Below are 21,739 nucleotides of genomic sequence, written 5' to 3'. Positions count from 1 at the left end.
TAGATTATGTCTACTGTTGTGAAGGTTTTCATGCCAAGAGATACTTGGGCATGGTGTGTGAAGCTAGTAAGCTTGCAGTTATTTTTGGTACCATCTGCATTGTTGCTTAGAAGCATCAGTATGACATATTGGTCATGTGAGTTTATTTGTATGTTGGAACGATTGTCTGAATTGCAAAAAGGCCATACCATGCCATGATTTGCATTCTGCAGAAGCTGGTGAAATGGAATGGATTCATATTTTGGTATGGATATATAGACAAATCATTCATTAGGGATGTGCTCTTGTGAAGCATGGTTGCAGACTGCATGTATGTTTCCACGTATATGAAATCTGGACGATTTAATTTATAGGGATGTTTTGGGTTTCTTGTACTTATAGTAAGTACATTAGGAATTCTTGTGGATCTTTCTTTGTGGTATATGGTGAATTTTACCATTCCTGTACAGTAGTCCAATTCTTGCTTTATACCTGAGACACTGTAAGTGCTGTCAGAATTATTTGTTGGATTTTCTATGAAGAACAAGCATTTGCAAACATGCCTGATCTGAGCCGTTTAAGGAAATGTTGGGAACAATTGATGACAATTGGAAGAGAAGATTGATCGTTACATTTGCATAGAAATGTACTCCAGTTGTGTTGCTGAATTTAAATGGACCAGCAAGTTGTGCCTCTGTATCCTTTGATGGACCTGCAGTTGTTTTTTGAAAATAGACATTAGTCTTTTTGTCTTCTGATGGACGTGCAGTTGTTTTTGGACTAGAGGGTTTTGTGGTTGTATTATTTGATGGAGTAGCAGTTCTTCTTTTTTTTTAGTAGTGGTATTGCAAGGAGATCTGTTATAGTTTCTCTTTGTATTAGTTTTCTTTTTAACAGTTTTATTTGTTGAGATACAGGGTACACATCTACCAGGTATAAATACTTTTCTGTTATTGCGCTTGTCCACCAATAACATCACTACATATGTTGGTATGATCATTAACAAATAAACCTGATCTCCATAATGTATTTAATTGAAAATGGATTAATGATGTGTTTTAAAATATGCCTTAATGGTAAATGAATTCTTGATGCATATTAAAGTTTGCCGACACGTGTTTTGACTCACTGTCGTCCTTAAGGCATTACAAGAATATATCAAGTTTGTCTCTCCCTAATGGGTCCCTGTGTTCGATTTCAGGTTCCTTACATTCTGAAAAGGTGTAAGAAATCTTGCCACAAGTGTAAACTGTTTCCTATTGACTGCTTCAGTTCTTATGGGATAATTATTAGCATCTGTGTCATTGTTTGTATTCCAAGCAGGGTCAAAACATGTGTCGGCAAACTTTGATATGCATGAAGTATTAATTTTCAATTAAGTACATTATGGAGATCATGTGTATATGTTAATGATCAGAGCAACATGTAGTGATATTATTGGTGGACAAGTGCAAGACCAGCAAAGTATTTATACCTGTTACATGTTTCAAGATATAGGGGCTAAATCTCTACTTTGCACTCGTCTGCAGCTATACCAGCAAATTGATCTAGCATACTAACCACCAATTACCCAAGTGCATTTTCTGTCCATTTTGCTCAGTTCTCTTTATTTGTAGGCTACATATCTAAATGGGGGTGTACAGTGCATGTAGCCTCTTGTATTCCAGGATGCAAGGAATATCTGCATTATGATATGATATGATAAGTCATTTATAATGCGTCTGTACACAAGTTTTCCTAGGCATGACAAGACAAGGGAGGGAAGACAGAGAGAGGACAGACAAACAATCTTACTAGACCTTGTGTCATTCAGATTCTGCAAGTGCGAGAACGTGAAGTGCCAGGGGAAAAGGAGGGGGGAAGTGCAAGGAGTGGGGAGGAGAAAACAGGGCAGCAAATAAGTAAGTGCTGTCTGGGCAGCGTGGCTCTGGGTAGTGCAAGGAGAACAAGGGACTGCAGGGTTACAGTTACAGCCCCTAAATGTGTGGTAGGCCCGGAGGCACTGCGAGAGTGACTGATCAAGAAAGGGCCTGGTACCCAGTGAGACTCTGAGGGTAGCCAAGCTACCAGTCAAGTACAGGTAGGTCAGGAAGGTCAGCAGGGGAAGGGGAGAGAGATTGCAGAGGAGAACAGGAATTTTTGAGCTGCTGCCAGAACTTCAGGTGGTCCGGCTCAAGTTTGAGAGTGGCAAGGAGGCCATTCCAGAGGGAGGCACCTGCAGAGGATAAAGATCTACCATCCACTATCTACCTGGAGACACGTCTAACCCTTAGAGAGTTGGAAGTAGCTGGGCAAAGGTCTCGAGAAAGAAGGTATTTTGGAAGAGAGCGTTGGATGTAGTACATGTCCCAGCCCCAGAAAGCCTTGTGTACAAGGCAAAGGGTCTTGAACTTGATCCTTGGGAGCCAAAGGAGATATTTCAGGGCAGGAGAGATCAGGTCCCTGGGCTACAGGCCAAGGATATGTTTCTCACACCTGTTCTGGATTAGTTGCAACAGGCTGGGGGTAGAGGAAGGCAGATTGAGAAAGAGGCCGTTGCAGTAGTCCAGCCTACAGAGAACCAGAGCTCTGGAGACAGCGAACTTCTGGTGGAAGTGAGAAAGGGAAGAGTCAATTTGAGGAGTTGCAGCTGTTACTGGGACTTCATGGTGAAGTCTGAGATCTGAGGAGAGAAAGAGAGAGTAGAGTCAAAGATGACACCAAGGTTTTTTGCCTCGCAGGAAGGCAAAGGAAGAGGTTCCAAGGCAGGTGGCCAGAATGAGAGGGGGGAAAGCAGGGCAGGGGTCCCAATGAGAAGGATATCCATTTTACTGGCCTTAAGGCAGAGATCATTTGAGGCGCTCCAATCCTGATTCATAGATAGACAGTCAGGAATGTGCAGAGAGGAGGTTGAGGGGAGCCTGAAGGAAAGCGGAGTGTCATCTGCATAACACTGAAAGTTAGAGGAGAAGGTAGAGATCAGGTAGGCCAAAGGGACAACGTAGAGGTTGAAAAAACAGGGTGTGAGGATAGAGCCATGGGGAGCGCCACAGGTAGAGAGAGAGTTGGCAGAGAGAAAGGGACCAAGTTGGACCTGGGAGGGGTGATCTAAGAGTAAAGATGTCAGCCACTCCAGGGCCTGATCATTGATGCCCAGGTTCTCACGGAGTTGATTGATCAGGATGGCATGGTTGACCATGTCCGAAGCAGAGGGAAGATCAAGGAGGGTGTGGACAGAAGGAATGTTGGAATCAAGGTTAGAGAGCAGATCTTCACAGGTGTTCAGGAGATCAGTTTCCTTGCCTCAAAGCAAGACTGATGGTCATGGGACAACCAACAGATTCACTGTAATTAAGCTGAAAGATGGCCAGATTTTCCAAGAATTTGCCCAGGAGAATGTTAGTCCAAAACTGTGAGGCTACTGCAGAGAAATGAAGACACACTAGTCACGAGGAACAAATATATAAACAACAGTTTATTATTGCTTAAGTGGACCCAAGTTTGTCAATGCATGTGAATTTGTGCTAAACCATCCTGTGATGATGGTTCATGACCTGCAGACATGGGCATTGTACCAGAGCAACATATGCTGGAACACTCTGCATCATCCCAAAGAGAACTTACTGTCTGGGAAGCAGAGCGAAGTGAGGTGAAGGAGTATATTGTGTTACTAACACAAGGTAACAATATGAAGGGTCCATAGTTCTGGAGAGGGGACGACAAAGAGGATGTCAGTGAGAGTCTGTCTGGAGGAAGCACTGGTGTAGCTATCACCAATAGGGAGGCCTCGGATGGAGACCAGAATGTCCCTCTTGAACTTCTTCCTTCCAGACTTAGTGAAAGGTACAGAGTAAGACTTTGTTTGTATCAAAGTTGACTAGGAATAGAACATTGAGTTTACAGAGACGTGAAAGTGCCATGTAACACATACTTTCTTTGAAGACTCTGCTGCCAATGTCAATCGATGCATGATCTCGAGGTAGACCTTGCGATTTGTGAATACTGACAGCATATGCAAGAGAATAGAGATAATTGTTCTCTGTGTACGTACATGTCTTTGAAAAGAAGGAAACTAGCTATTGTGCAGCCTATTCTTATAACTTCTCCAAGTCTGTCAAAGTGGATGTTGACAAACTGAATGTTGTTGTCATGTGTATATGTTTGGAATCCAAAAACTGTACCAATTGCTCCAATGACTAAACCTTGTTCTATGTCAAGGTTACCTTTTATAATTACTCTGCAGTTTAGATACAAAGTTAATAGTTTTTCTATTCCTGCTGTGTTGGAGATACATGTTCTAAGCTATTTAGTCATGCTGTTGCTTGTTGACACATAGAGAGTGCCATGCCATGCACTTCTAGTTTGTCTGTGAAGCTAATATGCACTATGGGTTGCATGTATTTATTCAACATTGTTTCGTTGAATTGACTAAAGCTTGCAAGGGATGGAATTAAGGACATGCATGTTATAGTTTGTTGAGTTAATTGTTCCATGACATCAGCGGCAGATGTCTTTTACCCATAGAGCTCATGGATTGGTCACGTTTTTAAGACGGATTTTTCATCTTTAGTAATCAGACCAGTTCTAATGGTTTTTAAAATGTAAGAATAGGTGAGATCTGCAGACGGTTGAATGTTTGAGTTAGTTTTCTGTAGCGAAAATGTTACCAGAGATTTCCATTTCCAATGCTGCTTAGTGTATTACAGCAATCTTTGTGCCTTAATGTTTTGAAAATAGGTTGACTTTTTTACTGGTGTTAACTATAGGAGGTCTCCAAAAAGAAAAACATGTTTTCTTCCAGACAGTTCTTCGTAGTCGGTTTTTAGTACTTCTTGCATTCTGAGTTGAAATAAAACCAGCATGAGATTGAAAACCATGCATACTTCATCAATCAAGAGGACTTTCATTTTTTTCAGAATTCTGCATACTTCAGTAGCAGTTTCTGTTAATACACCTCCTATGTTGCAGGCAGCTAGACCTGTGAGAGCTGTTAGCTGAAATGTTGTTGTTTGTAGAAATGTGCTGATTATTTTAATTAAGAACATTTTGCCAGAACCGGCTTCACCACTTACATACAGGATCAGAGGTTTATAATTTTTACAGCTACAAGTTTCAGGTTAATGTTTTAATCCATGTTCAATTTCTTTAGTGACTTCTAGATAAATCGTGAGTTGGTTATCATTTAGCTGTGATTTGAGCACTGACAAGTATTCAGATTATTTAGATTGATACATGGTATTTTCTACCTCAGTGATTGCTATTTCTGCTTCATTCCGAAGGAGTAGTTCTCCATTTGTTTTTTGCTTCTTGTAAGAGAAGGTTGACTGCCTTAAGGAATGTCTTTATCTAGTAGAACTTCAATTTCTTCCTCTTGTTGGCATTCATTGTCCAACATTTGTTGGTATTGTTAGAAATGTACATTTTGTAAACTGCTTTCATTTGCATTGAATGTAGTTGCAATGTGTAATTGTGCTGGCTTTTGTATGTTTTACTAGACTTCGTTCACAGGTTAACACTGAACATATGCATGCTGTCTCATCTGGTATGACAATGTTTTTGTAGGAGCAGGTTTAGGGTATGTTGTACAGGCACATGTTTTCCAAAGCAGAACTGTTTGAGTAGTATGTGTCAAGTAAATAGTTTTTAACATACCTTGGCCGTGTGGGTACATTTTTTGGCTATTGTTTCTATCTCTAGGAAGGTTTTTAGTACTCTTGTTCAGGATGAAGCTGGAGCAAAGTTTAGCCAGGCAATGTTTTCATGTTTCCCATATAAAGGGGTACCTGTTAAATGGTCTGCAGCTTCATAGCACCTGTATTCTCCATATTTGAGCTTTTTTATACAGAAGCTGTACAATTTTTGTAACAGTGTTTTATCAGATGTATTGTCATCCCACAGGTCTTTAAGCTCTGTCTTCTCAGCTTTGGTGAGCTAGGCTTGACATATCTTGCAACTGCAGTGGAATTGTCGGCAATATATTGTGTGTCTCTATTTTCATTCCACAAGAGGGCAAATCCTCTTGTAATCATTGATGTAGTTGGATGCTTCATCCATTGTTTTTGTTTTGTTTGTTTTGTTGGTTAAATAACACTAACATTTAAAAATACATATAAAAAAATGTATAAAAGCACAGACAATGAAAACTGGAAAAAAGAGAAAAAAGTTAAGAGAAGAAAAAAAGGGAAAAAAAGTGGAATATCATTAAATGATCAAATCTCAATCTCACAAACAAGCACAATCTCAAAGTTTCAAGGAATTTAAAAAGTCCACAACCGCTATCACAATAGCAGTAGTGTGGCTTACCAAAAAAAGATCCCACAATGTCTCAGGGCCAATGCCTGGAAAACAGTCCATATGATTCCTAAAGGCCTGACCATGTTTCCATGACATCGAGACACAACCAATCAACAGAAGTTTCATTGTCTCCCTCTGAGTCCTTACTTGACAGAACCTACAATACTGATATCTAAATGTTCTTAAGACCATTTTGTGCTAGAATTTCCTTAGTGTGCAAGATATTCTTGTGAAATCTTAAGAATTTGTTCTGTACACCCCTTCTGGGGCCAAAGTACCCATCCTCTTGTGATCTCCCCAGAAGTGGACCATCGAAGGATAGCCATGAAAATCCTTGACTGTGCAGATCCTGTCCCTCTCGTACAGGGCTCTCTTTACCCTGCAGGGTTCTAACAGCTCTAAAGGGGATCTGCACATTTCTAAAAGAAGATGGCCACAGTACTCCCCCATCTCTGTCAGACATTCATTCCATGCAATTGAAGAAACACTTTGAGATCAGAATGCAGTGAAGCACGTTCCACGGCAAATATCTTGCTATATAGTGCCAAATGTTTCCACTGAGCTCTTGCCAGCAATGAAGTCAGGCCCAGTTCATACCGCACTACCGTTGAGGGTAAAGAGCAACAATCGGAAAATGCCTCTCCATATCAGGCCATCCCAAATAGACAAGTAATTAAGAACAGATTGTTCATAGACTTCAATCCCATACAGGATGTTAGGGACAATTTAGACTAATAAAAACAAATACACAGCAATAGAGAACATTTCCAGCATTTCGAGTCAATTTTAAGAGGTTGGTTAGCCAAGCCAATGGCTCTATTTTAAAGCCATATCTGAGTAGTCAACCCTTTGTATTCTTTCCCCCCGAACATGCAAAAAAGGTGGATCTTTTATTTCCATGTGAGAACTAAATAACTTTGGTTTTAGAAGAGTTAATACCCATCAAATGAGTCTCCAGAAAGTCAAGGAAGCCATCCTGTAAATGTTGCAAGTCTATGGGTGTGCTGTTGAATATTAAAAAGTTGTCAGAGTATGCAAGCCAAAGGGGGCATAGGTGATGTAATTAAGGTGTGGCCATAGCCCTAGGTTGTAAACAGGAGGCTGTGTCTGCCATGTACAATTTAAAGAGGCAAGGTGCCAGTACGCACCGCTGCCGAACGCCCATGGGAGTTCTAATGTGCTGAGACAAATTAACTTGCTGGTCTAGTCACACCTGCACCATTGAATATTTATGCAAGCAGACTAGTAATCTTAACAGGCCCTTAGGAACACCCCATGACGGCAGTTTTCGCCAAAGCAAAGAGTGATCCACTGCATCAAAGGTGGCCATCTGGTCGACCGAAGCACATAAACTGGATTGCCATCTTTAGACCAAGCTGAATGCTGTATGAATTTTAGGAGTATACCATTAATGGAAGTTCCTGCGAAATTCTGTTTGCCATTTACTTAGAATCCCCATGCTGGTGGCCCACCCTCAAGATGCTCTAGTAAAACAAACCCAAATACTTTTGAATCGGAATCTAACAATGCAAAAAAACTGTGGATTTTAACGAAACTTGGTTTCAAGGTGGCTATCTTCAGACCTTACAAAGCGTTGGACACTGAATATGACTTGAGAACAAAGAGTCTAGGCAATGCCGCTCACACAGCTACCTCAAAAAAGACACATATAAGGAATGGCAATCGAGTAGCTGTGACGTGGTTAAAATGATCCCCTAAATCCCACTGATATAGGTCCTCGCCTCCCTAAACCAGATTCATCTCGTGGAATATGGGTGGAAATCATTCCTTTTTGGTGCACAGAAAGGACCTGGTTCAACTACAGAATGCAAATAACTTTTGCCTTCAGCAGACCTGGCTGACAAGTCCTTTTGATCTGGATTGCTTTACGTTTCTCTTCAATCTGTCAAAGATCCCAGTTTCAGGGCGAGCAAAGGCTACATACAACCTGAAACCCCACAAGGGCAGGTAACACACAGCAACCTTCTTTGCGGGGTCATGCACAATCCCCCTTCCACATACGCCCCTCACTATTGATGACCATTTACAACAGCTCCGGGCGGTGTTTGCACTGCGCCCCTTAAGGCTGCAGTCACAAATACCTTGCAGAAGTGGCCACAAACCACAAGGGTCCCATCATTCTGGCAGGAGACTTCAATGTGGATTGCGTGGCTGACAAAGCCCTGGGCCCGGTGAGGGCCTCCAAGACACAACGGGGCAAACGGAGAGGGGATTGGTGCAATGTGCTTGCAGAATTTGAAATGGCTGTTCTGCCCAGTAAGGAGGAAGGCTATAGACCCACATGGTCGAATGGACCCTTTAAAAGAAAAATTGACTTTTTTTTTTATCAACAACGCCATGCATAACTGTAACCCGAGCTGAGGCATATGCCCCACCAAACTCAGTGACCACGCAATTCTTTCTATAGATTTAGCCTGCACTAACAAGCCTAAGCTTACATTGACTATTAACCCAGTGTGTTTTACAGGGAAATTGCCTTATCTGGGCGGCTGCTAGTATTAGAAATACAATGGCAAACATAAAGTAAAGAGGCTGGAGGCACATGACTGGCAACTTGATTTCTTGGTCAGCATGTTTGGCCGTGCCCAGGGTAGACACCTCCTCTGGTGGAGACCTAGTCCCACTCTTGGTGCAATGTACGATGTAGAAATATCAAAAAAGAAGAGGGAGAAAAATAAAGCCCTGATGACCATTACTTGAAATAACAACCTTGAAGCTGAAGAGAGAATGGCCGAGTCATCCCTTGTTAAATCTCACCATAAGCAGTGGTTAAGCAGCCATCGTTGTGGCACCACCAATGCAAACTGGTCCTTCATAAACAGACTGATCTTCACCAATGACTCCTAGAAATGTTGGCTTGTGATCAATTTTGCCTTGACTCGCGCCTTCATGAGGGAAATCACATCTATTCACAAGGGGCTCTGGGCTTCCTATTTAAAAAAGATCTTCTGGGACCCTAATGAAGCCTCAGACAAAGTTCCCAAAACATCTGTGCCTGGATCACTGGTATGGCACCAATGTAAAGAAACAGACTATGTGGGCCTCATTCGCAAATTGAAATCTTCTTGCACAGTATTGCCTGATGGCATGAACAACATGGTCCTTAAGTCTGACCCTGATCTCTGGGCTAACCTATTTCATTCCTTGTTTGTCCATGTCTGTGACACAGGGTCAATTCTCGAGACTTGGCTAAATTCTATCTTGGGCCCGGTACATAAAATGGGCCCCTGTGAAATCCCCCCAAACTACTGTATGCTCGCAATGTTAGACTGCTCCTCGAAAATGTTTGCAAGTATACTGTTGGAACTCTTGACCTTCTGCACCACCGAAAGGGGTCTTCTTCATTTCTCTCAAACGGGGTTTAGAAAGAATCTCAACACTTCCCACCCGATCTGGGTCATAAAGATGCTTATTTCAAACTCTTGGCAATTTCCTGACTCCTTACTGTGGGCCTCATTACGACCCTGGCGGTAAGTGAAAAACGATGGCGGTAAATGGTTACCGCCATCGTTTTCCGTCAGGTCCGATCATGACTCCTGACCGTAAACTACGATGCCAATAGCGGCATCGTAGTTAACGCTGCCGCTAACTGCGCTAAGGGTGCGCGCACGCGACCGCCCTCACCGTACTTAGCGCCATGGCGGAAAGGTACGCAAATGCCGACCCAAGCGGACATGCACCTAACGCCATCACCGAGGCCGCTATGTACCTTACCGCCATGGTGCAAATAACGCCATCGCGAACCAACCGTAAAGGGCCAATTCAAGTGAATGCAGCTGCCACAGGTGCACAGAAACAGCACAGGTGAAGGCAATACAGACTCAGGGGAGTACAAAAAGAGCACACCCCACCCCTACCCACACCCAGTCACACTCCACAATGATGCCAATACGACTAGCAATGTTGGGGCTGGAGGACCTGATAGCAATGCATGTGCTACTACAACAGCAACAACAACAACAACAGGCAGCACAGAGGAGACGCAGAAGGAGAAGGAGGGCAAGGCAGGCCCAGCAAGCCCCACCAGCACAGCCAGTGCCACCACGCAGGCAGCCCCCAATCCCACGCATCAGAGCCAATCCAAACAACCTCACTGCTGAGCAGATCCACACCCTGTACCGTTTGGACCGGGACACCATCACCGCCATCGTAGACATGACACACGACGACATCGTCAGCATGATAGAAAGTCCAACCGCCATCCCCCCCTACTGAAGGTAGTGGCTGTACTCCACTTCCTGGCCACAGGCACCTACCAGCACACAGTGGGGCACACACGACGACATCGTCAGCATGATAGAAAGTCCAACCGCCATCCCCCCCCCTACTGAAGGTAGTGGCTGTACTCCACTTCCTGGCCACAGGCACCTACCAGCACACAGTGGGGCACCTGCATGGCATTTCACAACCATTATTCTCACGAACACTCATCCAAGTGCTCGATGCCCTCCTCAAGCACACAGACGACCACATCTCATTACCACGGACTGCCCAGGAGATTGCAAACACCAAAGTGGGTTTCCATGCACTAGCCAGCATACCCGGTTGCATTGGTGCCATCGACTGCACCCATGTGGAATTGGTGGTTCCACGTGCCATGGAGGTACCGTACCGCAACCGGAAACAGTTCCACTCTATCAACGTGCAAATGGTCTGTGACTCCAACAAGATCATCACACATTGTTGTGCCCGATTCCCCGGATCAACCCATGATTCACTGGTCCTGAGGAACTCCACAATACCACGCTACATGGAGCGACATGCAGGCCCAAGATCCTGGCTACTCGGTGAGTGCAATGTCATGGAAGTGGGCATGGGAATGACGTACCAGTGCATACTCCACCTGGCAGAAAGGGGGGGGGGGTGATGCATACTCCACCTGGCAGAAAGGGGGGGGATGATGCATACTCCACCTGGCTGTGAGTAACACAGAGAACGGATACAGAGGAAGGGCACTCACAATGCACAAAACCCCTCTGCATACATAGGGTGATGGCATGCAAAACAGGCCATGGCAGCAATGAGCATATACTGGTTGCATAGTGTGAATCAATTAGTGCATGTAGAAGTGAGCCAAGGTAACAGTTCCATGCCAGCCATGGTGGAACATCATGTTCCTGATCAGACAACATGACTGACACATACATTCTCGCCTACATACAGGTGATGCAGCCTATCCCCTGAAGAGGTGGCTCCTCACGCCAGTCCGGAACCCGCAGAACCAGCACGAGGAGGACTTCAACCGTGCACATACACGTACTCGTGTGGTCATAGAGCAGACATTCGGCCTCCTGAAGGCACGGTTCCGAAGCCTCAGCAGGTCTGGTGGGGCACTCCTGTATGGCCATGAGAAGGTGGCAAAGATCGTCATGGCATGTGTCATGCTGCACAATATGTGCGTCAGACGGAATGTGCCCCTGCCCCCTGAGGATGAGGATGAGGAGGGTGCAGATGGGGCGCCACCACATGGAGGAGGCGATGCACAGGAGGGGCATGCCATGCGCCAAAGTATCATCGACCACTGCTTCTAGCACACACCGCTGGTGTTTATCGCATGGAGACTGCACTTGGGGCACTGTGTGTCTCTGAGACATGCACACTGTGGACTGTACACCAATAAAGCACACATACGCAATGAAAATGTCCACACATTTCTTTTTTTGAAAGAAAAAAGTGTATTGGAACTATGAACTGTCGTGTCACACCCCCTCCCACCTCCCCCCTGCACACCCCAACACACCCCCTCCCACCTCCCACCTCCCCCCTGCACACCCCAACACACCCCCTCCCACCTCCCACCTCCCCCCTGCACACCCCAACACACCCCCTCCCACCTCCCACCTCCCCCCTGCACACCCCAACACACCCCCTCCCACCTCCCACCTCCCCCCTGCACACCCCAACACACCCCCTCCCACCTCCCACCTCCCCCCTGCACACCCCAACACACCCCTCCCACCTCCCACCTCCCCCTGCACACCCCAACACACCCCATGTAGCTGTCAACAGATGCCTGTGACAGTGTCCACGGGCCGTCACAAGCCCCCTCTCCCGGCCCCCGGGGCACCCCTGGCTGTGGAGCGCAGGTTGCGTCCGGAACGGCGCACGGGGCTGCTCTGCGCAGAACTGGCAGTGGAGGATGTCCCTGGCTGCCCCTGTGCATGCAGCTCCTGTACTGTGTGGGTGAGGTCAGTGACCGCACAACGCAAGCCCGCAAGTTCGGCACAGATGTCCCTGGACATGGCCTGCATGGCATCCCTCAGGGTGGCAGTGCTCTGCGCCACTTCCGCCCTTAGTGTCTCCGTGGCCTGTTCAATGCTAAACCTAGCCCCCACACATTCCGCGGCATGCTCATCCAGCATTGCGGACAGTTGATGCTGCTGTTGAGTGATGTCCTCGAGGGACGGCTGGCCGTGCTGGCCCATGGCCAGTGCAGGTGGAGTGATGGAGGGGCTGGTCCCCTCCTGTGGAGTGTGGACAGGGCATGGGGTGGAAGGCCACTCCTCTGCCTCAGTGTGCCCCTGTGTGTCACCCTCATGGGGGCTGGCGTCTGAGAAACAGGGGGAATGTAGTTGGTCAGTGGGGCTTCTGACCTCCTGCTCCATGTCCGAGTCAGAACATGCAGCTGTTGCAGCTGTCTCCCCGATGTTGCTGCTGGCCGCTGACCCCCTGCCTTCTGTGGCAGGCAATGTCGGTGGAGGTGGAGCAGCTGCTGCTGGCCTGCTGCCAACAGGGGTGCTTGCCGGTGGGACCTCCGGTATGCCTGCAGTGGGACCTGCTTGTCGTGGGTCTGCCTCACTGCAGCTGAGGTTGAGGGTGCAGGGAGGTTGTTGTTGGACTTCGCTCTCTTCGGCGCAGGGGTGTCCTGGTCCTCTGGGTGTGATTCTGTGCCTGTGGTGGAGCAAAGGTGGGAGGGCGTTATTGATGGGTCTACGGACTTTTGAATGACAATGGTTGACATTATTTTGGCCAGTGGATGAGGCAGATTTCAGGCAGTGCCATGCAGGTTGTCTCCTTTTGGTGTGGTATGTGGATGCAGGTATGCGGGTGCCAGCAGTGTATGCAGGGTGGTGCTCGCATGTGGCTATGGGCAGTATTGATTTGTGTTGCATTTACACTCTAGGGCAACCTTGTGCTACACATGATTGGACTGCTGTGACTATGGCATGTCTTGTATGAGGCACCTACCTTCATCGCCTGATGTCGGGGCTCCCCTTTCCATCCCTCCAACGCCTTCGATGGATTCCATGCCGATGGTGGTAGCACAGATCTCCTCCCACGGTTGGAGTTTCAGGGGGGATTCCGACCCTCCACCGGTTCCCTGGGCAAGGTTGCGGTTTGCCGAGATGACGGCTCTGACCCGTATGCGCAGGTCATCCCAGCGCTTCCGGCACTGCTGTGGGGTGCGGGGTACGGTCCCCACCGCGCTGACGCGCTCAGCCTCCAGGGCCCAGATGGCCTTCTTCTTCCCGATTGCTGTCCTGGTCATTTCAGGGGAGAAAACAACACCTGCGTTGTCCTGCAGGGTCTCCGCTAGCATGCAGAGTTCCTCCCGGCTGAATCGCTCCTGGCGCTGGCGGTCACATGCCTTTTTCACGGATTTTGGCATTTTCGGGAACTTGGATGGGTGGGTGTTTGGTTGGGACAGGTGTCAGGGTTGGGTCTGGTGTTGTTTGGTAGGATGGCGATGGATTGTGTTTTTAAAGATGGCCGACGGGCTGCTTCCCGTTCCGGCGCGATGACGCTATTTCCGGTTTGGCCTTTTACGGCCGCCGCTAATTACGGTGGCCGTAAATTACGGTGGCCGCTACTTACGCTGGCGGAAGGGCACCTTGCTCGCTTAGCGATGCCGGTAGGGGCCTTTTCCGCCATGGCGTTAATTGCATTACCGCCATGGCGTAATGCTCGTGCGCGATGGGTCGTGATGTGGCGCTCTTTACGCCATCGTCCCACGGCGTAAACGCTCATTACGCCATGGCGGTAATGACGGGCGATTACCGCCAGGGTCGTAATGCGGCCCTGTATATATGTTTTGAGAATTATTCAGGGGCTTTGATAGCGTCAAATGCAGCAGTCTCTGGAAGAAACTAGCCAGCTGGGGCACTGATCCCTTCCTCCTCTAATTCCTCAAATTACTACATTCGAATGAAAATGCATATTCGCTTATCTCAGATGGGGGAGTTATCTGAACTCTACCGCACAAATAAGGGCCTGAAACAGGGTTGTGCCCTAGCACCCCTTGGGCCTCATTACAAGAAGTGCGCTAAAAACGGGGTCATTACCGGCATGGAGGAACTATCGGGTCCGTGCTCGTTTGACGCCGGTAATAGCGGCTGATTACGAGTGCGCGAGCACACGCGAACCCCCATGTCAGTAATGGCCATACCGCCATGCATCTAAAGGCCCTCCAACCCCCAATAGTGCCATCACGGGACTCGCCGATACCGCCTCTGCCTAGGAGGCACCCCTTAATACTGACCCGGTAATAACATCATGTTAATACCGGGCTCGTAATACCAGACCCGGAAGTAACGTCATCACGTCGGAATGGGAAATGAGCCGGCGGCCATCTTTAGAAACACAATCCATTGCAATCCTCCCAAACCACCAGTGTTGCACAGGCGAGACCAGGGCTTCCCAAATCAACATGTCCAAGGCAACCAGAAAATCAAACCCCCGCCTGCGCAAGAAGCGTTTTTCCAATGAGGAACTCAACATGTTGGCAGACACTCTCGCAGCCCATGCAGAGGACATAAACACCCATAACCTCAAAAGGGAGGCGCAGCAGAGGAAAAAGGATATTTGGGAGGAGGTAGCCCGCAAGGTATCTGCAGTCGGCACCACCCCGCGGACAGTCAAAGACTGCAAGAAACGGCGGGATGACCTCCGCCTTAGGATACGCAACATCCTGGCCAGCAATCGGAGGGAGGCCATGGCCACAGGCGGGGGTGCCCACTCCCCCACAAAACTAATGCGCTGGGAGGAGACGTGTAGTACCTTCATCCAGATGGAGTCCATCGATGGCTTCAGGGAGATGGAGACGGGTGCCGAAACATCTGGCGATCGAGGTGAGTGACCCTGCAGACTCCAGTAGGGGAAAACATGACATAGCACAAGTGATTTGGAATAGAGTCTAGGCAAGGCAATGCATGTCCCAACACACACACATCAACATATCCATGTCCAGATGGAGGCCCAAACCCTGCCACACTGAAATGCATGCTGAGTGCCAATCCCATTACCAACAGACAGCCAACACACACGGACCATTCCCATGTCATACATCACACAAACCCCAATACAACGGCATGCCACCTGCCATGCAGCACTCCTGAATTGAGACGTCACGGCAATATGCCCCCCTTCAAACTACCCTGTGTGACACACCTGTAAGAGATGAATGCATGATAAATGAAAATCTCCACAGCACCAGATAATGTATCTTGCATGTAACACCATCACTGATGCCCTGCATCTCTTCTACCCCCCCAGGCACCAATGGATAAGATGCCAGTGAAGAACCACCCACAAGGGCATCCACGTCCCGGGCCAAAACAACTGCCACAGGCGAAGCCACCTCCAGGGCAGCCTCGCAGCCCACACCAAAACCCAGGGGGAGTGCTCAGGCCATGCCCGCACATGAGGGCCCCACAGCAACGCCTGAGACCAGAACCACAGAGCTGGCAAAACCAGTGGAAGGCGAGGCCAGTGGCACCCATTCTGCAGAAACAAGTTCCGTGGGCGAGGCAGCAGCCACAGCCCCACTGAGCGACATCGAAATTGGGGCGGAGGAGTATGTGGACGAGGAAGGCCTAATACATGTGGTATGTCCACACTCCCCAAGCCCCCTTTCAACCCCTCAACCCAACACTCAGGCCACACCCACCAGCACTATTGCAGATCCTCCACTCCACAGTTCAGACCTCAGCACCACCCCGAGGCCAGCCCTGCAAATGCACGCCTGGTCGCAGCACCCTCAACCACTGCTGCTCCCGCCGACCTTGAGGCACGGCTAGCAAGGGTGGAGGCAAGACAGGATTCCATGCTGGAACTTGTTCGACAGTATGTGGCGGAGGGAGAGGACACAAGGCGGGAGATTGCAGGGAACAATGCCGCCATAAATCCTTCTGCGGTGATGATGCGTGACAGTCTGGGGGCCATCACGCAGGTCCTGACCTCAATACTGCAGCACATGCAGCAGCAAAAACCTGTGCCTGCCGTGCCAATCACTACGGCATCCAACCCATCCTCCACACCCGCTTCCTCTGCACCCTCCAGCCCTGTGCATCTGACAAGGCGCAGTGCGAGGCAGTCAGAAATGCTGCCCCCGGACACCAAAAAAGCACGGAAATAGTGTGGAACAACAATGGGAGTGGGGGAGATGGTGTCGGTGGTGTATAGGTGTTTAAGGGGTGTTCATTGGGGGGTATGGGGAGTTCTTTGGGGGGTATGGGGAGTTCTTTGGGGGTATGGGGAGTTCTTTGGGGGGTATGGGGAGTTTTGGTGTTTTGGTGCGGGGAGGGGGATAGCACTTTACTGTAGTTTACATTAATAAACCCGTTGTGTAAAAAATAATGTCATGCCTGGACATTGTTCATTTCGTGTGTATCAATTTTATTCATGACAGTGCACAGTGCCCAACTCCCCACATACCCTGTGTGCATGTCCGCATGGATCCAGTGCTCAGTGCAGCACTGACACATATCCATCAATGTCCCTGTGGTTCAGAAGTATTCGTCAATCAGAGATTGGCATACAGCACAGCCATCTTGTGCATCACGTACTGGCAGGGGTGCTGCTTCTCTTCCATATTTTTCTTCATCATCCACACCCGGTGCATGCATGTCAATGTCAGGTGGCAGTGGTACATTTCTCTGGACGCACATGTTGTGCAGCATGACACAGGCCATGGTGATCTTTGCCACCTTCTCAGGCCTATAAAGGAGTGCTCCACCAGACCTGCTTAGGCAGCGGAACCGCGCCTTCAACAGGCCAAAGGTCTGCTCAATCACGACACGGGTACGGATATGAACCCGATTGTACTCCTCTTCATGGCTGCTCCGCGGGTTCTGCACAGGGGTAAGTAGCCACAGCTTCAAGGGATCACCTGCATGCGAACACAAAGAGGTCTGTGTGAGTCACTCTGAGCTGCCACCTTCAGGATTCAAAGCCATGGGCGCAGCAATTTGGTGTTGACATGCACATGTCCCTGTACGTATGCACAAATATTATTTAGATGTATTGTACACTGCAATATGGTGTGCTAGTCTGGATGGCGTTGAACGGATGATGCAGGGTGATTACTTGCATGCTGATGTGTATGTTCTGTGGATGCAGGAATATGTCTTGCCTCCCATGATTACTGTGTGTACTACTCTGTGCATAATCACACTAGCCACATTGGCACAGTTGCAGTCATGTTTGGTCATGCATTGCTTGACATACCCATGGTGGCCAGGTTGTGCGTCTTACATGTTGTCATTGATATACGGCATTGGTCCAATGTGTGGCAGTGATGTGTCATGTTCGGGTTGGGAGGTTCAGGTCAGGAGTGTTTAGCTCTGCGTGCATTCTCCACTCACCACCCTTTCCCACCCTGGTGGAGTATGCATCCCCCCACCTCACAACCCCGATGAACTGCCATGGGCCAGTCAGGCAACTCACCAAGCAGCCAGGCATGTCATCCAGCATGTGACTCCATGTGACGGGGTAGCGTGGAGTTATGCAGCACCAGGGCATCATGTGTAGATTCGGGATATCGGGCGCAAAAATGTGTGATGATCTTGCTGGAGTAACATACCATCTGCACATTGATGGAGTGGTATTGCTTGCGATTGCGGTACACCGCCTCTAGGGCATTGGGGACTACCAATTTGACGTGGGTGCAGTTGAGGGCACCAACGCAATTGGGCATGCCTGCCAGTGCGTGGAAGCCTACTTTGGTGTCAGCAATCTCCTGGTCAGTCCGTGGTAGGGATATGTGGGTGCTAGCGTGCTTCACGAGGGCATCCAGCACTTGGGTCAGCATGCGTGAAAAGAGTGGTTGTGATATGCCATGCAGCTGGCCCACTGTGTGCTGGTGGGTGCCTGTGGCCAGGAAGTGGAGCACAGACACCACCTTTAGTAACGGGGGGATGGCAGTACGTATTTCAATGAGGCTGAAAATGTCATCATGTATCATGTCCACAATGGTGGTGATGGTGTCCCGGTCCAACCGGTACAGGGTGTGGAACTGCTCAGGGGTTAGATTGAATGGACTGGGTCTAATGCGAGGGATTGGTGGCTGCCTACGAGGTACTACTGGCTGCACTGGTGGTAATTGCTGGGCCTGTCTCACCCTCCTTCTCCTCCTGCATCTCCTCTGTGCTGCCTGTTGCTGTAGCTGTAGTTGTTGTTGTAGTTGGTGTTGTTGCTGTAGTTGTAGCAGTATAGGCATGTCCTCCAGCCCCATGATTGCAACAGCTAGTGGTATATGTTTGGTGTAGGAAGAGGTGTGGTGTGTGGGTGTGTGGGTGTACTCCTTTTATACTGGGACAGGCTCCATTGACTCCACCTGTGGTGATTGTGTGCACCTGTGGCAGTTGCCTTGACTGCAGGTTGCTGTTTGCGGTTGGTCCGTGATGCCTGTATGGCCGCCATCATGCAGGCCCTAATTACCACCTTCCGGTAATTGCATGCCCGCGTGAGTTGTAATTTCCTCCTATTACCAGCATCCTGGTATTTACTCCGCAAAGGGGCGGGTGTACACGCGCAAGCCGGTATTAAGGGGCACGGTACGGGTGGTGGCGGTATTGGCGGGTTGTCGGGTCGTAATGGCCCGGACCCGTTAACGATGCAGGTAATACCATTCCGCATTCATATTTTCATTACCTCCATTCTCGTAATGAGGCCCCTTGTGTACAACCTTTACATTGCAGATTTTCATAAACTAAGGCTCAGAAACAACCATCCTCCCATCTATAGTAATAAGAGCCTGCACTGCCTTACATACGCAGATGACACAGCGATACTAACTGCTCTTTCACTGTATACCAACATAAATGGCCTCATGATAAATGCCAATAAAAATAAGATTGTTCTCTTTGGGAAGAAGACCACACAAAATAAAACCTTCATATGGCTGGTGGACGAACGCCCTGTTGAGTGTATTAGTGAGTATAAATAATAGGGTGTTCATTTACGGAACACAGTTTTCCCACGCACCTACCTGTCAAACAACACCCAGACTAGGGCCTGGGCAAAGTGGTTGGCGATTAGGAAAACTAAAAATAAGATTGGGGAAGGTTCCATTGAGACCACGGTTTGAGCATATAGGATGTCCATTGTACCCACTATACTCTATGGATTAGAGACCTATCGGGAATGGGGTGGACAATCCCATGGCTACCTTCATTGACTTCCACCTTCTCTCACCATGTCAAAAGGATGAAGGAATAGGACAGAATCCAGTCACTTACCTACCTGGCAGGCAGAGACAAGTACGAGAATTATACTTACAAAACTTACCAAGGCAATTTCCACGAAGAAACCCGCAGTTACCTCACTAAATGCCTTTCTCCTCCACTCACACGATTTATACTATTGTATTGTAATGTATTTATTTATATAGCGCACCAAGCCCTGAGGCAACTGGGCACATTTCTTAGGTACAAATGTAGATACATTATTTACAGTAACAAGCATAATCATACACAAATTTATACATTTAACATACATGTTATGCAGGCACAATTTTAGGCACAAAGTAAGGCAATCAATAAAGCATAAAATATATATATACAGTGGCATCAGATAGTAGAGAGTCTGTACAGCTGATGGAGTTCTGTTTGGAGGCACCGGTTGGTTAGTTTTCATTCAGAATGAGCCAGGATTTGGCTTCTTTACATAATTTGTGGAAAGAGGGTTCTAGTCTAATGTTAGAGGGTAGAGTGTTCCACTGGGAAGCTTTTTCCTCCTGCTTTTTTGTAGTTTGAACCTGGGTATGATAAGGTATTTGGAGTGGGATGATCTGGTTTGTCTCGTTGAGGTGTTAAGGTTACATTTATCACAGAGGTATTTAGGTGCTTGGTTGTGTAAGCATTTGTATGTGAGGGAGAGGGTCTTAAGCTTGATTCTTTGGTTAATTGAAAGTCAGTGAACACTGCGCCTCATCTCCGAGATGTGCAGTTTTCTTGGGAAGTTAGTTACTGCTCTGAGTGCGTGGTTTTGATAGATCTGAAGTTTGCGCATTTTGTACTGACTCGTGCCTAAATATAAAGCATTGCAGTAGTCTAGTTTGGTTAATACTAGAGCCCTGGCCAGAGTGATGCAGTTAGCAGTTGTTAGGAAGGGTTACTTGTAGGTTACTTGAGATGTTTACTTTGAGCTGGTCTATATTGTGGGGCTGTGTCAGTGGGTAGTTAGAGGATGTCTTAGGATGTCTTTTAAGGAATTTGTGACCTAATCTGGAATTCCTAGCTGTGGTAGGACAAGGTATGTTGGGTGTGGGTTTCCTGGCAAATAAGTTGATCCATTGTTGAGGTGTAAAGTGTTGGTGGGCGGCCGTCGTTGTGGGTTTAGCACTAGTTAGTTTATGGAATGGTAGGAAGAAGGTGGGCTTGATGTTGGCCGTGCAGGGTAATGTGGTAGCCATAGACAAGGTGCGGCTGCTACCTGTCTTCCTAGGTAAGCAAGTGTCTTTGGATTGATATTTTTATTTTATTTATTTTATTTTGTTACATTTATTACACGCCCAGACCTTGGGGTATCACGGCGTGGTTACATTGGCAATGGAATATAAATAGTTACATTTGCATGGCTATTAAGAGACATTGTTATGAGATGTAAATTGGATATAGTTACATAGAGTGAGAAGTACGAGAAGGTTGCAGGACATAAAAAATAGATAGGTGAGTATGTACATATAGAGTGACATCGCTCCAAGGCTGAGGCTTAATAGGACTGGGGAATAAGATATGTCCATATTCAGATTAAAATTTGTTAAAGAGCCAGGTGTTTAAGCTTTTTTTGAATTTGGGGAAATAATCTTCCTTTTTAATATGAGTAGGGAGTGAGTTCCAGTATTTAGGGGTGAGGACTTGGAAGCTACTTCCTCCTGCTCTGGCATATCTAAAGCGGGGGATTTACAGGAGTTTGTCGTTGTTGGATCTTAGCACCCGGGTGGGTTTCTTTTTCTCAATGGCATTGTTGAGGTAGATGGGGGCTTTGCTGGAAAGGCATTTGTGAGTAACACATAGGGCCTCATTATAAGTTTGGAGGCAGCCATAGTGCTATTACCGGGTTCCTTCAATGAGGAAAAACCGGGTCATTCCAACATTGGAGGACCCGGTTATTCCTCCTTGAAGGAACCATTCCCCATTCCCATTTGAGCCCCTATAGGGCTCAATGGGAATGGAGAGGGAGGTAATAACGGGCACATTACAAATTGCCCATTATTACCTCCCTCTTCCTCTTGCAGGACCTGGAA

This window comes from Ambystoma mexicanum, chromosome 6p (assembly GCF_040938575.1).
Source record: "Ambystoma mexicanum isolate Mex_15411 chromosome 6p, UKY_AmexF1_1, whole genome shotgun sequence".
Classification (NCBI taxonomy): Eukaryota; Metazoa; Chordata; class Amphibia; order Caudata; family Ambystomatidae; genus Ambystoma; species Ambystoma mexicanum.
The sequence above is the reverse complement of the archived record's forward strand: the minus strand, read 5'-3'. Positions refer to the sequence as shown.